This window comes from Protopterus annectens, chromosome 2.part1 (assembly GCF_019279795.1).
Source record: "Protopterus annectens isolate FY-2018-M chromosome 2.part1, PAN1.0, whole genome shotgun sequence".
Lineage (NCBI taxonomy): Eukaryota > Metazoa > Chordata > Ceratodontiformes > Protopteridae > Protopterus > Protopterus annectens.
In genome coordinates this window covers 499,323,381-499,345,284 of record NC_056729.1, presented here as the reverse complement: position 1 = coordinate 499,345,284, position 21,904 = coordinate 499,323,381, and the positions used below count along the sequence as shown (strand labels likewise).

The window sequence follows — 21,904 nt, the reverse complement described above, 5'->3', positions numbered from 1 at the left end:
CAAACCATCATTATGAGAGTCCAATCAAGACAAAAATAAGTGTAGAAGAATAAAAATATTTCAGTGCATTGGCTGCATGACAGCTTACTTAATATCTAGATGGAAACAAAAGGTTGTGAGGCATGAAAAAATAAATTACTTTTTAAATAAATTACTGGAATGCCAGTCAAAATCAAGTACAAGCAAAACCAGAAGCACTCAACTCAAACCACTTCTCCTTGCACTTCAGTTCTAATTATAATTTATATTCAGCTTTATTAAAGTGCCAAGTAACATGCTGAAAGTAGAAATCTCTGTGATGCCCCCACTTGTAAAAATGTTTCTTATCCAAAAAAGACCTGCTGCCTGACAACTATCTACTTGTTTCATGGGGAAAACATGCAAGTAAAAAATGAAAAGCAAACAAGAAACAAGCTCAAGATACATTGCTTAAAGGATTACTGTACAGGTTATGGACCACACATGATTGGCATTCTGTTTAGTTTACGGGTAAAGTCTGTAGAGATGACTGGAAGTCTCCAACAAGTGTAATGAGCTTTTTAAAATAATGAAATCCTGTCCTTTAATACCCAAGGCTTATACATTATCTAGTCAAGTATTCTCTGCATGGCAACAACAGAAAGGCTTTCAATGTTGGCATTTCTTTAACAGTATGCTTATTAAAGCTTACTTGCATCTTACGATCTCAGACAAGCTTACATTATGGTCATTAAAGCATTGCTACTTAAACACAGAGCAACAGGCACTTTGAGTAATAAGCATAAATCAACAGTACAAAAATATGACAGAAACCAGACCTTTCTGCAAAATCAAGGACAGATGAAAAGCCACTGTAGTACTTGTGTCTACCTTGGATTGGGGGGGGGGGGGGAGACGCACTGCACATTTACACTGCATAACTACTCCTTGCCTTGCTTGGACACATCCAGAGTCAGTACATGGTGGAGTGGGGTGCAACAAGTATGTCACAATTTGAAATGTCTCTGGCTGACTGTGATGGCCCTGACACATGTCATACCTCTCAACCTTAGAGCAAGAAATCTGGACAAAGCCATACACAGAAGTGGGACAAATGCCCACAAATAAGGACAATTTTTAAATATTGCTCTAATAAACTTAGAAAGATAATAGAATAGGTCTTGCATTAATATGACTTTTCTGAAGGGGTATACAATCTGAAACTCAAATGCCTGCCATTATTTTCTAACTTCAGTCTTTAGTGATTTGTCACTAATTTGCCAAAAAACACAATTTTATGAAAAATGGACCAAATGTAATGCAAAAATATAAAATAGCCACACAATACAGCTGGGAACCTTTCAAAGAAGGGACACTTTAATATTAGTACTGCTAACTTGAGCAGCTGACAAAATAAAAGAATCTACATGCATTTCAAGTAATCTATAACTTTGATTATTACAGTTATTTCTTAATTGTAAACCCTCCATGTTTTCTTCCAAAATTGCTATTTTGCGGAGGGATTATTAGGGGGAAGAGCAACATTTTAAGCCAAAATCGGAGACAGTTGAGAGGTTGGCTATGCCTAATTCTATAAAGCAATTTATTTGCATGTACCTCTCAACCTGTTAATGCAGTAAATCTGAACAAGGCCAAATATACTGGGGGAACATATAAACAGTACTAAAAATTGCTCGTATAAATTGAGACAGTTGATAGAATAACAGTTCTTACTTTAGCATGCATTTTTCTGAAGGTTATGAAGTCTGAAACTCAGTGTATCATTATTTAGCGACTTAATTTCTAAATGATTTGCCAGAAAACTACAAATTTTATGAAGAACAAACCAAAAATAAGAAGCAAAAATCTATTCATTCTTTGAAAATCTGGACAGTTGGGAGGTATAGTTCAGCTGGGCCTGTCTGAGTTTGCTGCCCTTCCCCCCTGACAAAATCCCGGTTGAATGGAGCCTCTGCAGCCATTCCTATGAACCATTACTTCGCTATTTCACTCCATTTACCATAAACACTAATGTGCATACTGCTTTACTTGTATGCTGAGTTGGACTTCATTTGAAAGTTTTATTTTGTATTTTACAGCACAAACACTAAGTCATCTACTAAACAAAGCAATGCAGTCTCACGATGAAAACTTAGCATTAAAACTTCTCTGCTCTTGAAACTCACATTCATTGAAACAGCATTGAAACCCACATTCAAAGAAAATACATTTTGCCAGTGGCAGATAAAGATTAATTTTGGGCTGTTTTCAAATCATAGGCCCCTTGCATATGAAACATACATGTGCTCTTTGATGCACCTTCCTCATTGTACTAAATTATATTCCTTGTACAATATATTACAGTTGTTAGAGGGCGTTTTAAATTTGTTTTGAACATTTTTCCAATAAACAATGAAACAAAATGCATGCACCCATAATGACAAAACTGCCCAGTTCAGAACATTTATCATAAAAGTCTACTCAGACTTCCGCAGTCCACCATTATCAGTAAATGTGCACAATTCTACAGTCCACCATTATCAGTAAATATGCACAATTCTACAGTCCATTATCAGTAAATATGCACTATCTCTGAAGTAAAAGTCATCTAAATAATTCCACATTAAAGAAATCTGTAACTAATGAAGAGGTTGCTGCTAGCAAACACCTCTATATTTCATGGTTTCATCGAAAAATAAAGTGCCTGTTGCCCCTCAGGAATAAATTGCCTATATTACATTAAAAAATGATAAGCTAGTAATATTGCAGGAGGAAATGGATAGCAAACTGATAACGAACTCATAGTTAGTATCTTCACCAAGGAGAACATTCTCAGTACAGCAGCATCCACCCCTTGTGGGAGTAGAACCCACAGCCTTCTGCATCAAAGACAAGTACACAACTTGTTGTGCTATTAACAAGGTAAACCAACTTCACTTAAGCAGCACTAAACTTCTGTTCCCCTGCAGCTCTCGGCTCCTTGTAAAATCTACTCAATACTCAACTTTGCAGCACAAGAAACCTGGAAAAAGCCAAAATGTATTTGGGGGGGGGGTCAAAAGCCCAAAAACCAGGGACACAAACATTGCTTGTATAATCTTGGAAAGTTGCTAGAACCATACATTTTACTGCCAAGCTCCCTGTGCAAAACAGAGCAACATACCACTACGCCAAATCAGCTGCTTTGTAAAAGAGGAAGACAAACTTAAATGGCCATCATTTAGTGAATTCGGTTCTCACCATAGCTGTCAACCTCTTAGTACAAAACACCTGGACAAACCCAGTAATGAGGGAATACAGCCCTCAAACATTCAGTGAATTCAGTTCTTGCCATAGCTGTCAACCTTAGCACAAAAGACTCGGACGAAGACAATAATGAGGGAATGCAGTCCCAAAAATAGGGACAAATTTCAAATATTCATCTTACAAACTTAGAAAATTGCTAGAATAAAAGGTTGTGTTACGGTTGTGTTACTATGTATTTTCTGAAGAACATGAAGTCTGAAATTCAAATGCCTGTCAATTTTACTGCTGACAGAATAAAAACAATTTTCAGTAGAGACCCGGGGAGAAATACTGCAGACACGTCTTTGTAAAATGACAGGGCACCAGAGCAAATCCACACAAACACAGGGAGGAGATGCAGACTCCACACAGAAGGCACCCCAGCCAAGAATCAAACCAGAAAAACCTATAGCTGTGAGGCAACAATACTACCACTGCACCATCAAATATGCAAGGACTTAAACATTCAGAAACCTGAAGTCTGAAACTCATATGCCTGTCAATTTTATTTAACATTTGTTAATCAGGACAGTCTGACTTGGAACAAAAAAAAAATTCAGCAGAGGCCCAGGAAGAAATAATGCAGACATGTCTTTGTAACATGGGAGGACACAAAAGCAAACCCACACAAACACAGGGAGAAGATAAAGACCCCACAAAGAAGGCACCCCAGCCAAGAAGCAAACTTGAGAACCTGCAGCTGTGGGGCAACACTGCTACAACTGCCCCATCAAATGTCAAGCATTACAACATTTACAAACCACAGATGTTATGAGGAACAGATCAGATCAAACATGAGGCAAAAATCTGCAGATGTCCTTCAAGGATGCATCTGCAATCCTAACATATGGGTTGTCCTGCCTCAGGCAGCCCTTCGGTCGGCCGGATTCCAAAGTCTGGGTCTGGCCTCGGCTGATTTCGCACTTCACCCGACGTCATAGCTGCTGTGGTATAAAGGCATCAGCCGACGCCATTTTCCTCCGTCTTTCTTGCCGTGCGGTGCCCGAAGCAGAAGCTGTTCGCAAGTGCCGGTCGGTCAGATCCAGAGATTTCTACTACCGAAGACTTCTAAAAAGCTAAGTACCCCGTTGGGGACTCTTTCTTGCCTCAGCCGATGTCAGACAAAGTAAATAATTGTTTAACTTGTGGGAAACAAATACCTCATAAGGATTTCCACTCTTACTGCCTTCCTTGTTTAGGCCCGGACCACGACGTATCAGCTTGTTTATCCTGTGCTTCCTTCAACCGACGGACGCTTAGACGTCGGTCGGAGTTTGCAGAGGAGTTTTTTGGTCCCACTTTTGCATACAAAATGCCGTCGAAGACTCCGACTACAAAATTAGCTAAAAAGCGCAAGGAAAAGGACCGACACTCGCGGTCCGCGGTTTCGGCTGAAACCACGGTTAGGCCAACCGCGAGTGTCTCTGTTTCGGCTGAAACAGAGTCCTCGGTTCTTCCTTCGGCCGAAAGCATGCCTCCGATAGCCGAGGCCTCACAGAGCATGGCTGAATCTGCTACTGAAATTACCCCTACAGAAGCAGGCACCCAGGATTTGTCAGATACTATTCCTTTAGACATATCTACCCCTGCACGTGGGGCTGCTAGACCCCCTGCATCTATGTCTATCAAGGCTTTTTCCAGGGCTAAAGCAGCTAAATCTTCTAAGGCCTTACCTGCTAAAACTCCCTCACACAGGCCTACCTCTAGTTCGCAAATGCTCAGCCTGGCTGAGGATCTCATTTCTTTGATCAGGGGATCCCAACCTCACCCAGACAGGGCCTCTCAACCCCCTCCAGATAAGAGGCCTAGGACTGAACCCCCGGAACCTGTTTCTACAGACTATTCCTCGGATGACTCGGATATTTCAGACCCTCAGGAAGGCCCATATTCTCCTTATGAGGATTCTGATGCAGAAGACTCCATTCCTTCTGCTTCTCCTCCTGAAGAATTTTCTTTTGGGGAAACCTTACATGCTATGAGGGAACACTTTCAATGGCAGGGCCAGGATTTTTCAGATTCAAGGAAAAGGCTAAGGACTTTTTTACACTTACCACAGCATAGGCCTTTAGCCATTCCTCCAGTACTAACAGTTATTGATGATGCATATAATGATGCCTGTACTGCCCCTGATTCTCTTCCTCTGGCCCCTGCCAAGCTTGACAGATATTACAGGGTCCCGGACACACGCTACCATTTGTATAAGGCTCCTGTTGCAGATCCTGAAACCATTTCACAGGGCCCTAAAGCTGTGGCAGCTGCTTCTGCCAAAAACCCTCTCCCCTCTGAAAGGGAATCTAGAGCATTAGAGAGATGGGGTAAAAAGGTTTATACTTCTGCTACTCTTTCGGCCAGGGCCTTAAACTGTCAATTTCACATGATTCAGTACCAGGAATTTTTGTTAGACCAGCTAAATAAAAAACTGTCCTCTCCTGAACCTATAGACCGCAAATCCCTTCAGGATTTGGTACATAACTCTCAGCAGGTCAGTAACCATTTCTTAAAATGTGGCTATGATGCACTGGAGGCTTCCTTTAGATCAGCTATGACTGGAACAGTGATTCGAAGGCATGCCTGGTTAAAAGAACAATCCTTACCAGACCATGTTAAGTCAAAACTCCTAGATGCTCCCATGGAGAAACAAAGTTTGTTTGGTTCCCCTGCACAGGAGGTTCTAAAGAAGGTGGAAGAAAAAGCAAAATCTGTCCAAACAGTCAAGGATTTCTTACAGGTCCAACCTCCGAGGTTTAGAAGAAATTGGCCTTCGAAGAATTGGTCTTTTCCAGACACTTCCAGAGCACAGAGAGGCAGAAATAGACGCCCCAAGAGGCAGAGGTCAATCCAGGGGTGCCTACAGGGGACGTCAGTGGCAACCTACCAACCAGAGAAGTACTGCCACAGATTCAACTACAACCACTTCCACAGGACAGACACAATGACTTGGCTCTGATTCCGCCTACCAGGGAACAACTGGAAGCACCCTTGGGCGGAAAACTAGCCTTATTTTCCGACAACTGGCATTACATTACAGGAGACGAATGGACTTTACAAACAATAGACAAAGGCTACAGGTTTCACTTCCACACTCTACCAAAAAAGAGAGGAATGCCAAACCTACCACCAAGCCAAAAAACAGACGCTCTAAGACAAATCAACAACTTACTAAGGATGAGAGCTATAGAAAAGGTACCGCCTATGGAACAAGGCCAAGGATTTTACTCCAGGCTTTTCCTTGTACCAAGAAAAGAAAATCAATGGAGACCTATTCTCGACTTGTCCGCTCTGAACACATACCTCATTGTTCCAAAATTCAAAATGCTGACCCTCCAGCAACTTCTTCCCATGCTGGGCAAGGAGTCTTGGCTGGTGACTCTAGATCTCAAGGAGGCATACCTGCACGTCCCTATATGACCAGATTGCAGAAGACACCTCAGATTTCTTGCAGGATCAGAGCATTATCAATTCTCAGCATTGCCCTTTGGCTTATCTACTGCGCCCAGAGTATTCACGAAATGCCTGGCATCAGTAATTGCTCATTGCAGGCTTCAGGGAATTCAAATTTACCCATACCTGGACGACTGCCTAATACAAGCGGACAACAAGGCAAAATTAACAAAAGATTTGGAAAAGGTCATACAACTGTTGCAAGCCTTGGGATACACAGTCAACATGCAAAAGTCAAGACTAGTACCATCCCAAAGGATAACATTCTTGGATGCAGAACTGGATACATCAACTCAGATGGCTTTTCTCACAGAAGAAAAACAAAAGCAACTACCAGTCTATTTCATGACATTAACAACACAAACTCAGCTTACTGCAAGGAAAGTCCTGCAAGCCCTGGGTTACATGGCATCCTGCATAATATTGATTCCGCATGCCAGGCTGCATATGAGAAAGTTGCAATGGTACCTAAGGAATGTATGGTCTCAACACAAGCACAGTCTAGAAGCCCAGATTCCAATAATTCCATGCCTGAAGCAAGAATTCCTGTGGTGGGCTCAGGCCTGTCAGTTGAACAGAGGACTGCCTTTCCACAAACCTCATCCAAGCCAGACCATCACCACGGACGCCTCAGACCTAGGCTGGGGGGCACACATGGTGGACAAGTGCATACAAGGCCTATGGACCCAAGACCAGCTGAATCTACACATAAATCTAAAGGAGATGCTGGCAGTGAAACATGCAATCCAGGCATTCCGACCATTCCTTCAACAAGGTCACCTGCTGATAAGGACGGACAATACCACAGTCATGTGGTACATCAACAAACAGGGAGGTACACACTCATATCCACTATGCCGGATGGCAATGGACCTGTGGAATGTGGCCCTGAATCTCAACATTCAACTTCAGGCCAGATTTGTACCAGGAAAAGAAAATTCACTAGCAGACACCTTAAGCAGAACTACCACAGATGCTCACGAATGGATGCTGCATCCAGATATCTTCAAAACCATAACAAAGAAATGGGGACTACCAGAGATAGACCTGTTCGCCTCCCCACACAACCACCAATTGAGGAAATTCTGCACAAGAGCATACCACCCACTTGCTTGGAGGGTGGACTCCCTTTCCTTCAGCTGGAAAAACCTGACAGCATATGCATTCCCACCTCTTCCTTTGATGTACAAAGTCCTACTGAAGATCAAAGAGGATCAGCCAACTGTAATCCTGATAGCTCCAGACTGGCCGAGGCAACATTGGTACCCGCTACTGAGAAGCATGTCTCGGACACACGCATGGCCTCTACCTCTATGTCCCTTACTTCTAACACAGAACAACTACAAGATCCTACATCCAAACTTGAAAACACTGCAGCTAGCTGCTTGGAATATTGCATAAAACAAAATAACCCAGATTTATCTCAGAGGGTTAAGGACATTATCCTGGAGGCTCGCAGACCCTCCACAAGGAAAACTTATTCAGCCAAATGGAAGAGATACCTCATTTGGAGTTCAGCAAAGGGAGAAAATGTCTCATTGGCAAACATAGCACACATCCTGGAATACTTAGCAGAGCTGTTCCACAATGGCCTGTCATACTCCTCCATTAAGATTCATGCATCAGCAATTTCAGCAGAATACAACATGGATCCTCCTGTCTTCTCTCATCCTCTACTCAGGCAGTTCTTGAGAGGAATCAAAAATGTAAAGCCTCCAAGGAAACCACCTTCACCTACATGGGATCTCAACTTTGTGCTGGAAAAGTTAACACTTCCCCCTTTTGAACCAGCAGCAACAGCAGATTTACAGTTCTTGTCTTGGAAAACTGCTTTCCTGCTAGCAATCACTTCAGCAAGAAGGGTATCTGAATTACAGGCATTAATGGCAGTACAGCCCTTCCTTATCTTCCATCAGGATAGAGTGTCTCTGAGAACCAACCCTACCTTTATGCCAAAAGTGGTCTCCAGAGTATCATTGAACCAAGCAATTCATTTACCTACATTCTTCCCCAACCCACAGAACAGGGGGGAAAGACTGCTACATACCTTGGATGTACACAGACAATTACGCTACTGTCTGGACAGAACTAAGACCAACAGAAAAACTGACCAACTTCTGGTAGCATATGCAACAGGAATGCAAGGAAAAGCAGTTTCAAAACAGACAATCTCAAAATGGATAGGAAATTGCATTCGAATTTGCTACTCTTTTCATGGAAAGACAACTCCTGAAAATATCAGACCTCATTCCACAAGAGCTACAGCCACCACTAGAGCTTTCCTAAGAGGAGTGGCTACCAAGGACATTTTAGAAGCTGCTACTTGGAGCTCCGTGCATACATTTGCCAAGCATTATAACCTTCCTTTATACTCCAGATCCCGAGCAGGTTTTGCAACTGCTGTGTTGCAAGGGATCTAGACTACACCATCTTTATCTTAGTGCCTCCTCCCCCAGTTTGGCTATGGTATTCTACCCATATGTTAGGACTGCAGATGCATCCTTGAAGGACATAGTACAGTTTTGTACCTACCATAAATGTAGATGTCCAATAGGTATGCATCTGCAGTCAGGATTACCCACCCTCCTTCCCCTCTGTGGGATTCCTAGGGTACTTACCCCTCTTTTAGCTAGCTGGGGGAATTTATTATGGTGTATTTGTTTTGTATATATGTATATATATTTTTTGCTCTCTACTGTTTGGAATTATTTGCATTTATCCAAATTTAGCCTTCCTAGAGGGCACCTGGCATCTGGGGCAAGAAACACTGAGGAAAATGGCGTCGGCTGATGCCTTTATACCACAGCAGCTATGACGTCGGGTGAAGTGCGACATCAGCCGAGACCAGACCCAGACTTTGGAATCTGGCCGACCGAAGGGCTGCCTGAGGCAGGACAACCCATATGTTAGGACTGCAGATGCATACCTATCGGACATCTACATTTATGGTAGGTACAAAACTGTACTTTTTTTTTTCACAAATGGTGGTGGGTAGGGAATTAAGGCATTGGGTGCCAAATAGTTGTCATGAGAGTCCAATCAAGTCAAAATGAAGTGTAGAAGAATAAAAATATTTCAATGCATTGGCTGCATGACAGCTTAATATCTAGATGGAAACAAAAAAGGTTGTGAGGCTGAAGAAATAAATTACTTTTTTTTAAATACATTAATGGAATGCCAGTCAAAATCAAGTATAAGAAAAACAAGCAGCACTCAACTCAAACCACTTCTTGCACTGCAGTTCTAATTATAATTTATTTTCAGCTTTATTAAAGTAACAAGTAACATGCTGAAAGTAGAAATCTCTGATGCCCCCACTTGTAAAAATGTTCCTTATCCAAAAAAAAGACCTGCTGCCTGACAACTACTTGTTTCATGGGGAAAACATGATCAAAGTAAAAAATGAAAAGCAAACAAGAAATAAGCTCAAGATACATTGCTTAAAAGGATTACTGTACAGGTTATAGACCACACGATTGGCATTCGGTTTATGGTTAAAGCCTGCAGAGATGACTGTAAGTCTCCAAGTGTAATGTGACTCTTAAAATAATGTAATTCTGTCCTTTATTACAAATACTGGCATATGCATTTCAGTACCCAAGGCTCATACATTATCTAGTTAAGTATTCTCTACATGGCAACAGAAAGGCTTTCAATGTTGGCAATTCTTTAACAGTATGCTTATTAAAGCTTACTTGCATCTTGCAATCTCAGCCAAGCTTACCTGATGGTCATTAAAGTATTGCTACTTAAACACAGAGCAACATGCACTTTGAGTAATAAGCATAAATCAACAGTACAAAAAAGATGACAGAAACCAGACCATTCTGCAAAAATCAAGGACAGATGAAAAGCCACTCTAGTACTTGTGTCTACCTTGGATGGGTGGGATTCTCTGCACATTTACACTGCATAACTACTCCTTGCCTTGCTTCGACACATCCAGAGTCACTACATGGGGGAGTGGGGTGTAACAAGTATGTCAGTTTGAAATGTCTCTGGCTGACTTGTGATGGCCCTGACACATTTGTCATGCCTCTCAACCTCAGAGCAAGAAATCTGGACAAAGCCATACAAAGAAATGGGACAAAGGCCCAAAAATAAGGACAATTTTTAAAATATCGCTCTTATAACCTTAGAAAGCTAATAGAGGTCTTGCATTAGTATGAATTTTCTGAATGGTATGAAATCTGAAACTCAAATGTCTGTCATTATTTTCTAACTTCAGTCTTTAATTATTTGTCACTAATTTGCCAAAAAAACACAATTTTATGAAAAATGGACCAAAAAATGTGATGTAAAAATATAAAATAGCAACACAATACAGCTGGGAACCTGTCAAAGAAGGGACACTTTAATATTAGTACTGCTAACTTGAGCAGCTGACAAAATAAAATAATCTGTCTACATGCATTTCTGAAATAAAAGTAATCTGATTATTACAGTTATTTCTTAATTATAAACCCTCCATGTTTTCTTCCAAACTTGCTATTTTGCGGAGGGATCATTAGGGGAAGAGCAACATTTTGAGTCAAAATCAGGGACAGTTCAGAGGTTTTGCTATGCCTAATTCTATAAAGCAATTTATTTGCATGTACCTCTCAACCTGTTAATGCAATAAATCTGGACAAGGCCAGATATATTGGGGGAACATATAAACAGTCCTAAAAATTGCTCTTGTATAAACTGGGACATAAATCTGGACAAGGCCAAATATATTGGGGGAACATATAAACAGTACTAAAAAAATGTTCTTCTATAAACTGGGACAGTTGATAGGACAGGTCTTACTTTAGCATGCATTTTTCTGAAGGTTATGAAGTCTGAAACTAGGTGTGTCATTATTTAGTGACTTAATTCCTAAATGATTCGCCAGAAAACCACAAATTTTTATGAGGAACAAATCAAAAATAAGAAGCAAAACAGAGATGCAGCTATTTAGCCAAACTGGAGGCTGAGCTCTCTCAACTCAGGACTGGCAAGACCAGACGGGAGGAGAAGGCGACTACACACACCACAAAACCAGCCTCACATAATGCTACCACACCACTGAATCAAACACATAAACACACAAAGACATACTCGGAGGCTCTGAGTAAAAATTTACCTAAACAGCAGAGGCCTCCAAAGCAGACACCCAAACAACTGCTACCTCAAGACACCCCACAAGCAACACATAAACCACAAAATCAGTGTGCAAAGCAGTCACAGCCCTTAAGGCCAAATACAACACCAAACATACTTGTCATAGGTGACTCCATAGTCAGACACACTGACGTCCCACTCACCAGGCTGAACAAGGAGAGGGTCACAGTAAGCTGCCTATCGGGCGGTAGAATCCGCCACATAACAAGCATTTGGGTCACTCCACGGCAAGTACAAATATGACACAGTCATTGTCCATGCTGGTGTGAACGACCTGAGACGTACCTCCCTGGACTACATGAAAAGAGACATAGAGGAGCTCTCTGATTATGTAGCCCAGGCAGGTATGACCCTGACCCTGAGCAGTATCCTTCCTTCACCAAGAATGATGCCACAAAATAGAGACAAGATGATCAGCTTTAACAATTGGCTTATTGTCTGGTGTCATTCAAAGGGGATCCAGTGTCTGTCTGCCTGGGATGACATGCTTGACAAGCCACGCTGCTTCTCAAGGGACGGCTTGCACCTGTCACCCCTGGGATTCCGGATATTGGCTAAGGCTCTTGCCACCCCCATAGTGCCTTTTTTAGGCAAGGCTCAAATTCTAAACCTACCACCCTAGAAAACAAAAATGGGAAGAAACTGAGGGTAATGCTGCTCAATGCCAGAAGTCTAAATCTCAAAATGCACGACCGAGGCCCTTCTCAGTATGGAGAACATCGATGTCTGTGCTGTAACTGAAACCTGGTTCAAGGCTCCTGAGAGCACCCCGGCACTATTAGGTTTTACCTCATATCATGCGTTCCGGCCCCAAAACCCGGACAACACCACAAAAGGAGGGGGTGTATCGATATTCATAAAGGATACCCACACCTCCAGGTTGGTGGCAACGCACGAAGCTTTGGAAACCATCCAGGTGCAACTAACCATAGGCAAAACTGCTCTACAAATTGTAGCATGCTACAGGCCACCCTCTCAAACTCAGGAACCCCACACAGCCTTCCTGAAGACACTGGAGGGAATAAATGCATCTCCAAACACCATAATATTGGGTGACTTCAACTACCCGAATATAGACTGGGAAAATTACTCAAGCCCTAACTTTCTAGCCCAACGGTTCCTGGAGTTCATAAATTCAAATGCCATGGAACAGCTAGTCACTGTTCCCACGAGAGGAGAAAATATACTAGATCTCATTATCACAAACATGGGGACAAAATGCTCCACACCGGAAGTATATCCCTCATTGGTGAGATCTGATCATAAACTAATCTCACTGGAAATCCACATCCCGCCCCCACCCCAAACAAAAAAGACCACAGTGAAGAACTTCTCTAAAGCAAAGTTCACACTACTCAAGACTGGTGTGGTATCCTTCAAGGCCCCTGAGCCAGTGGAAACCACAACCCAAGCTGCGGAAGCCCTTACAAATGCCTTCTATGAACACCTCCAGGACTGCATGGATCAGGCAATCCCAAATAAAACCAAGACTCTTTCCACAAAGGGCAAACGTCCAGTCTGGTGGACGCCAGCCATTAACAAACTTTACAATAAGAGGAGAAAGCTATTACATGATAGAACAAAATCCATAAAAGGGAAGTCATCCCTGATCATTATTAGTAAAAAAATACGAGCACTCATAAAATCAACTAAGGCCAATTTTGAGAGAAAATTTGCCATGGATTCAAAGGACAATCATAAGGCCTTTTCAGCTATGTTAGGAACCTGGGTGGAAACTCCCAGATATGCTCAGAATTAGTCCAACATGATACAAAAATCACTGAACCCACAGACATTGCCAACATACTGGCAGACAGGTTCAGTGCAAACTTCACCCCCCCCCCTAAAGGAGAGATAACTATCCCAGCGGAGTGTAGCCTCCCAGACATCTCAAATGCGCAGGTGAAAGCTGCTCTCTCTCAAGCTAAAAACACAGCATCAGTGGGACCGGATGGTGTCCCCGGCTGTGTGCTACACGAGCTAAATGAGGAATTAAACCCGCACATAAGGCAGCTGTTTAATCTCAGCCTTACCACAGGATACGTGCCCAAGGAGTGGCGTACCGCAACTGTGGTCCCACTCCACAAAGGTGGTGCCTCTACGGACCCTGGTAATTACCGCCCCATAAGCTTAACAAGTCTAGTCTGCAAAGCTATGGAGAGGATCATAATGGAGCTCATAAACAAAGATATAGGGGACTTGCAGACATTGGACCCGACCCAGTTTGGCTTCGTCAAGGGCAGATCATGCCTTTTGAACTTGGTCGACTTCTTCGAAACAGTCACCAAGGCCATTGATGAGGGAAAGGCAGTCTATACAGCCTACCTTGACCTTGCAAAGGCTTTCGACACAATACCCCACTCGGGTATTGTAGAAAAACTTACCAGCTTAAATGTAAACCCATATGTCACAAGATGGGTTGCAAACTGGCTTAAGGACAGAACCCACAGGGTTAGAGTTGCTGGCGCTATGTCAGACTCCAAGCCGGTCACAAGTGGTGTCCCACAGGGCTCGGTCCTTGGCCCCCTATTGTTCGGCATCTACTTCTCAGAAGTACAGGCCAACATGGGAGGACTTTGGCTGACAAAGTTTGCAGACGACTGCAAACTGGGCGCCATAGTTGAAAGTGCATCGGACACGGATATCCTTCAGAAGGGACTCACGGAAACAGATATCTGGTGCCAGAGCCATGGCCTGAAGTTAAACGCCAAAAAATGTATAGTCATACCCTTCGAGAAAAACAAGGTAACCCTAAGCTACCATATAGGTGGCAATCCACTAAGCACAGAAGAGGTTATCCGGGACTTGGGGACCCAGGTTGACAGTGGCCTTTCTTTTGACACTCACGTTGCTAAAGTGGTTAGAAAGACCTTCTACATTGCCCACCTGATCATGAAGGGATTCACATCCAGATCTAGTGAGGTCATTGTTCCCCTGTACTCTTCACTTATCAGACCAATGATCGAGTACAATGCCCCATTCGGGATGTATCTCACCCGACATCTGCAGCAATTGGAGAGACCCCAAAAGTTCCTCACCAAAAGGATAAAGGGACTCCAAAATCTGCCATATGCTGCCAGATTGAAGAAACTCCAGCTCTATTCAGTCGCATACCGTCTGCTCAGAGGTGACGTGCCTGACATACAAGGCCATGTCCAACCTGGAATTAATGGACATGCTCCACCTCAAAAAATCCAAATCCACCAAAACCACTAGAGCAAGTGACTTAAACCTTAGCACGGATATAAATAGGACGTGCTGGAGGGATAGATTTATCACTCAGAGACTCCCTATGCTGTGGACTAAAATCCCGGTCCATGTGAGGCAGAGCACCTCGCTGGCTCTGTTCAAGAGAAATCTTGACCGGAGATTCGGAGATCGTAGGTTTACCCCGGGAATCATCTCTGTGTCACTGCTGGACAGAGGCACAACAAACTACTGGGTACAGTATTTTTTCATATAAGGGGTGGCGTAAGCCACAGAACTTTGGGTTAGGCTTATAAATGCCTTAGGGCAGATAGCCTAGTATAAACCTATGAACCTATTCATTCTTTGACAATCTGGACAGTTAGGAGGTATGGTTCAGCTGGGGCTGTCTAAGTTTGCTGCCCTTCCCCCTCACAAAACCATGGTCGAATGGAGCCTCCCTGCAGCCATTCCAATGATCCATTAATTTGCTATTTCACTCCATTTACCATAAACACTAATGTGCATACTGATTTACTTCTATGATAATTTGAACTTCATTTGAAAGTTTTATTTTTGCATTTTACAGCGCAAACACGAAGACATAACAAACTTGGCATTAAACCTTCTCTGCCCTTGAAACTCACGTTCACTGAAACAACATTAAAATCTACATTCAAAGAAAATACATTTTACTCGTGGCAGATAAAAAATAATTCTGGGCTGTTTTCAAATCATAGGCCCCTTGCATATGAAACATACATGTGCTCTTTGATATACCTTCCTAATGCTTTGAACATTTTTCCAGTAAACAATTAAACAAAACTGTCCAATTCAGAACATTTCCATCATAAAAATCTACTCAAACTTCTGCAGTCCACTATTATCAGTAAATATGCACAATCTCTGAAGTAGTAAAAAAGTCATCTAAATAATTCCACGTTAAATAAATCTGTAATGAAGAGGTTGGTGCTAGCAATCACCTTTATATTTCATGGTTTCATCGAACAATAAAGTGTCTGATGCCCCTGTGGAATAAATTGCCTAAAATACATTAAAAATAAGCTAGTAATATTGCAATAGGAAATGGATGGCAAACTGATAACAGGCTCATAATTACTATCTTAACTTTCAGCATTCACCCCTTATGTGGGAGTAGAACCAACAACCTTCTGCATGAAAAGCAAGCACACAGCCTGTTGTGCTATTAGCACTAAACTTCTCTTCCCCTGCAGCTCTCAGCTCCTTGTAAAATCTGCTCAATACTCAACTGCATCTCAACTTCGCAGCACAAGAAGTCTGGAAAAAGCCAAATTTATTGGGGTGGGTCAAAAGGGCAAAAACCAGGGACACATTAAACATTGCTTGTATAATCTTGGAAAGCTGCTAGAATAAAATGCTGTGTTACCACGGTACCACCATACATTTTACTGCCAAAGTCCGTGTGCAAAAAAGAGTCAGAACATACCACTATGCCAAATCACCTGCTTTGTGAAAGAAAAATGCTGTGTTACCACCGTACATTTTACAGACAAGGTCCCTGTGCAAAACAGTCAAGAGCAACATACCACTACGCCAAATCAGCTGTTTTGTGAACGAGAGGAAGACTGAAACTTAAATGGCTATCATTTAATTAATTCAGTTCTCACCATAGCTGTCAACCTCTTAGCACAACACAACACTTGGACAAACCCAGTAATGAGGGAATACAGCCCTCAAACATATTCAGTGAATTCAGTTCTTGCCATAGCTGTCAACCTTAGCACAAAAAACCTGGACAAAGCCACTAACAGGGTATTACAGTCCCAAAAATAAGGAAACATTTCAAATAGTCATCTTATAAACTTAAAAAATTGCTGTAATACAAGGTTGTGTTACTATATATTTATTGCTAGAATAAAAAGTTTTACTATGTATTAAGTCTAAAATTCAAATGCTTGTCAATTTTACTTCTGATGGAACAAAAACAATTTTCAGCAGAGGCCCAGGGAGAAATACTGTAGACACGTCTTTGTAAAATGGCAGGATACCAGAGCAAATCCACAAAAACACAGAGATAAGATGGAGACTCCACAAAGAAGGCACCACAGCCAAGAATCAAACCACAAGTCCTGTAGCTATGAGGCAACAATACTGCCACTGCACCATCAAATATGTAAGAAATTAAACATTCAGAAACCTGAAGTCTGACATTCAAATGCCTGTCAATTTTATTTAACATTTGTTAATCAGGACAGTCTGACTTGGAACAAAAAAAAATTCAGCAGAGGCCCAGGAAGAAATAATGCAGACATGTCTTTGTAACATGGGGAAGGACACAAAAGCAAACCCACACAAACACAGGGAGAAGATACAGGCCCCACAAAGAAGGAACCCCAGCCAAGAATCAAACCTGAGAACCTGCAGCTGTGAGGCAGCAATGCTACTACTACACCAGCAAACAGACCCCACAAAGAAGGAACCCCCAACACTTTTACTACTACACCATCAAATATCAAGCAAACGACCCAACAAAGAAGGAACCCCAGCCAAGAATCAAACCTGAGAACCTGCAGCTGTGAGGCAACAATGCTACTACTACATCAAATATCAAGCATTGCAACATTTACAAACCACAGATATTATGAGGAACAGATCAGATCAAATATGAGGCAAAAATCTGCAATTTTTTTACAAATGGTGGTGGGTAGGGAACTCAAGTCTTTAACACCTGCATACAGGGTACAGGGTTCAAGCCTGAGGTATTCCCTACCACACCACACCGCCATGAGCACCTGGGGCATTTTCACACACACACACACACACACACACCTTCCCTACCATTCTAAACAGTAACCTTCCCTACCATTCTAAACAGTAACCTTCCCTACCATTCTAAACAGTAACCTTCCCTACCATTCTAAACAGTAACCTTCCCTACCATTCTAAACAGTACTAATTAACGCACTTACCTGTCCTTGCTGCCCATTCTCCATAACGTAATCCAAACTCCAAATGTGCCCGCGCAAATACTCCAAAGACCCGCGAGATTCCTGCGATCCAAACCCTTCCCGACGAGAGAGACTGACTGCTGGTGTTGCACTCCGGCCCCGACGCGTTTTCCCAGCGAGTCTGTGCACTTTAAAAGTGCACAGACGTCTTCTCTGTTTCCCTACCTGGACTGCCGGGAGCATGCGCAGTAGACTCACAGCAGTCTGTACTACTGCGCATGTGCGAAGTCCACGAATTTTTAAATTTTTTTTTCTTTTTAATTTTTTTTTTAGTTGAGGGGGCTGCAGTCCGGCAGTCCAATAGCATGGGCCGCCCCTGTGCAAGTCAAAGTTTAGGTTTTCATCTATAATAATGCCGAATAATTTAGTGTGTGGGACAACTTCTATAGTGGTATTGTCGGGCTTGTATACTGAAGAGTTTATCTAGGTGGGTGGTTTTCTTAGGTGTAAAAATTACTAGTTTTTTTATTTATTTATTTATTTATTTATTTTTTTTTTGGATTTAGGGCAAGATGATTGTTGAGCATCCTCTAGTAGACCTGTAACATGCAGCGTACCCCCAGGGTTCGGTCTTGGGGCCTCTATTGTTTGGGATATACTTTTCTGAGGTGCAGGCCAAAACCAGTGGCTATGGCTGGCCAGGTTTCAGATGACTGCAAGCTGGGTGCTGTCATCAGTTCCCCTAGTGATGTAGGCATCCTCCAAGAGGGTCTCCCTCAGACAAATGACTGGTGAAGAAACATGGCCTCAAGCTGAATACCAAAAAATACATCATCACCCCCTTTGGGGAGACGGACGTCCCCACAAATGATCACGTTAATGTCCTAAGCATGCAGTCAGTCAAGGGGGATTTGGGCACCCAGGTTGATATCAACCTGACTTTTGACCACCATGTTTATTCTGTTGTACAGAAAGCCTTCTTACATGGTCCAACTCATAAGTAATGGTATTTCATCCAGGGACAAGGAGGTCATAACATTCCTGTTTTCTTCCCTTATAAGGCCCATTATTGAGTGCAATGCACCTTTCGGCATGTACCTCGCAAAGCACATGCAGCAGCTGGAGAGACCACAGAGGCTCCTCAACAGGAGAATCCAGGGCCTCAAACATCTACCATACACAGGCTATAAAAGCCTTATCCCTTTACTCAGTTTCATGCAGACTCCTCAGAGGTGACCTCTGTCTGGCATACAAGCCGATCGCGAACCCCACCTTGATTAAACTGCTGCATATCTGCAAGTCAAGCTCCACTTGAGTAACTCACATGCATGGCTCAATCTGGTCTGTGACATCAACAGGACTTGTTGATGGGACAGATTTGTGTCCCAGAGACTTCCCCATTTATGAAATAGACTCCCCCTCCATGTCAAGCAGAGTACCTCTTTACCCTATTTAATCGCAATCTGGATAACTGGCTGGGAAACAAAAAAAATGTACTGCAGGGATTCCACCGTGTCCCTGCTGGACAGGGGCAACTGGTGCTGACTTGCCTAAACATGGGCTAAACTCTTGGCTAGGCTTGCAAGCTCCTCAGGGCCAATAGCCTAGTAACCTCCTGTGATCAGTTGTTTCTTTTGTGGCTGGTAGGCAGAACAAATAAACATAAAACAAATGCCTTGTAAATGACCATAAGACTGCATTTTTGTGTAATGAGTGTCATTGAAAAATAAAATAAGGTTGGTAAGGATGCATTCTGCCAGGATCACAGCCATCTTATCAACCTTTTAAAGAAGTACATCGGTGTAATTGGGTCTGTGTGACAGCTACCCAGAGCACTGACCAAACTTCATCTGAGCACCACAAATTGTGCATACAGTTCAGTCATCTGTCGCAGTCCTATATAACATACTTTAGCCTCATCCTAGGTTTGCATCAGGTTTAGTGCAGTCAAACATTTGCATTTCCCATGGGTAATGGTTTGCACTGCAGCAGTGATTTATATGACAAGTGACAAGTACACTTGTGTGGGGATAATCACCTTGACAATGAATGTTTGGGTAACAGGATCATTGCTGCAGTGCAGGCTTCTGCCCAAGGAACTTGGAAAGTGAGAACAGAGAGATTGATATCTCTACACTTGCCGAGGAGGATTCGTTTCAAGACACACACTCTAAATACCTGTAGTGTGGTCGATTCCTGGGGATCACTAAACTAGCCCCTTAACCAAAGGTTATTTTATTGTAATCCTTTTATCCTACCAAATCCTTACTTCACGGCTCCTGGTAGATCATGATAAGCCTTTGCAGTGTCAGGAACAGTAGGACCAAGTCACATGGTGCTGATATGAGAGTTTTAGGTCAGACTTCTTGACTTTTCTCTCCAGAAAAGAACATAAAATTGTACTAGCAATGCTCCCTTTAGTCAAACATTATACTAACACCTTTTGATATAGAAAGTTCTGCTTCAGTCTGAGGTATCTGAAGAATGTGGAGAGGAGGCTACAGGGTCAAATATCTGCTTGTGACCAATTTTACAGATAAAGAATTGCACTGCAGAAGTGATTATTTTATTTGAACACTGTTAAAGCTAGTTCACTTGCACAACCCTGCTGTATTCATCATAAGGATAGCTGCTGAAATGTCATGCAGTTATTTCCCATGGACATTGTAAATGGGCATCTGGCCTTCTAGCTTGACTTCCAGAGCTTTTGAATATCCAGAGTGGAATTAAATCTACTTTCTTTTGAAAGGGAGAGCAGCCCAGAAAGTGATCGGTCATCAGTATGTTAGTCTGTGGGTTCCTTCCATATTATAAATAAGTTTGAGAAACATCTAATGTGTGTGACTTGCAACAAACACAATAGAGCAGATTAGTATATTTTTTCTGTGTTGCTTATTTTGGCAGTAGCTTTGTACCAGGGTCTGTAATATATCCCTGGAAAATATTTGCATTCAGAAGACAAATTCCAACAAAGGGCCATTGTGCAGGTTTTGCTTTGAGAAGAGTCAAGTCTCCTGTTGTGCTAAAAAAAAAAAAAAACTACTGCAGTAGTCCCATAAGAGGGGAATTAGCAAGCCGTGATGGAGGTGAAGGATTCTTTCCTTTCAGACCTCTGTGTTGTTTCAGCAGAATGGTCATTGATGGTCTGACATAGGGAATTTAGATGCAATTGTTATGTTGGGTTCTGCTTAAAAATGTGCCTGCACCCTTAAGGGCATCACTGCACTGGCGCTAATCATATTGTGCATACACTTGTCTTGGGTGAAGGTGGGTAAGAGCGAGCAGTTTCATAATACCAGCCAGTATGGTTTACTGTATAGATAAAGAAGGATATTTAAAGTGTGTGTGCTGTCTTTCAAGAACCTTTGTATTGACTGTGGGAACTGTGTTGCAAGGTTCCAGATCTCACAGTCCTTCATTAGTGTATTTTTTCTTTGTTTTATGGAAGTTGTTTATTTCTTCCCAGTTTAACTCTGTACAATAGTTTTCCTTCACCAACTTCAAGTTGGTTTTGGTAATTTAAACTGTATGTTTGTCTTGCTAATCATATGTCTGACTGTGTGGGTGTCTGAAGACAATTTTGTTATATATATATCGTATAGGGGAAGTCTTTAAATGGTAAGCTAATTAAGGAGTGCTATTGAAAACTCAGTGGAATTTTTTTTCTGATAAATTTCTGTGTTTAGTGGGAAGAACGTGGATGTTGCAAGTTTGCTCCACTGTATGCTTGCTGTTTTATGAATTATTGATGACAATGCTCCAGGTTTTACAACACAGTACCCCAGACATAGCTGTGAAGTATGTCCAGGATTAGTGCGAGTGCAACCAGTACTGGAGCATTACTCAGAGGACCCGTTTCTAAACATGCTTTGTGCAGCTGTACTTCTCCTAAAGCAGGTAGTTATCTACTTAAAAAAAAAAAAAAAAATACGAGTAAGCAGTGATATAGTCCACTGTGC

The 21,904-nt window shown here is 42.2% G+C and overlaps 1 protein-coding gene across 1 annotated transcript in view; it reads left to right on the top strand.

The window, feature by feature from the left end:
* The window catches only part of NSD2 (nuclear receptor binding SET domain protein 2), a 2,565,963-nt gene that overhangs the window by 1,928,021 nt on the left and 616,038 nt on the right, over positions 1 to 21,904 (top strand). The window lies entirely within an intron of this gene.